Below are 585 nucleotides of genomic sequence, written 5' to 3' on the forward strand. Positions count from 1 at the left end.
TGTGTCGTAAAAGCTGCACATGTGAATAAAAGTCAGGCTGAAGTATAAGTTTAATGTATTAATAGATCATTTTGATAAATCCAGATCATATTTTAGACATTTTTGGCGACATAGGCATTTTTGAAACATTTTTGACTAAAATTAGTGCTGAACGCGATTAAAAAATTAATCAAATTAACTACAACCTTTGTAATTAATTAATTGCAATAATTGCATTTTGTCAAACAGCAATATATGACACAAATAATTGTTTTCAATTCAAATAAATTTTGCTTGACAGTTGAATCAATAAATAGACATACGTGTTTATGATTTAAAATAAAAAAAAATCAATACAATTTTAAAATGGGACATATGGGAAAAAAAGGGATTTGGATGATTTGAGCCCCGGATTTAGTTTATTTCCACTGTATGGCTCATTAACAAAAGCATGAGTAGTTCAAGAACCTTAAAGTTGAAAATGCACAGATTCATTCTGTTTTCATAGTTTTTGATAAATGGTGTCAGTTTGATGGTTCTAGGAATATATTTTTTTATTTATAAACAAAAATACTTTTTCATAAACTAAAACTGTATAATTAAGTT

Source organism: Acanthochromis polyacanthus, chromosome 4 (genome assembly GCF_021347895.1).
Source record: "Acanthochromis polyacanthus isolate Apoly-LR-REF ecotype Palm Island chromosome 4, KAUST_Apoly_ChrSc, whole genome shotgun sequence".
Lineage (NCBI taxonomy): Eukaryota > Metazoa > Chordata > Actinopteri > Pomacentridae > Acanthochromis > Acanthochromis polyacanthus.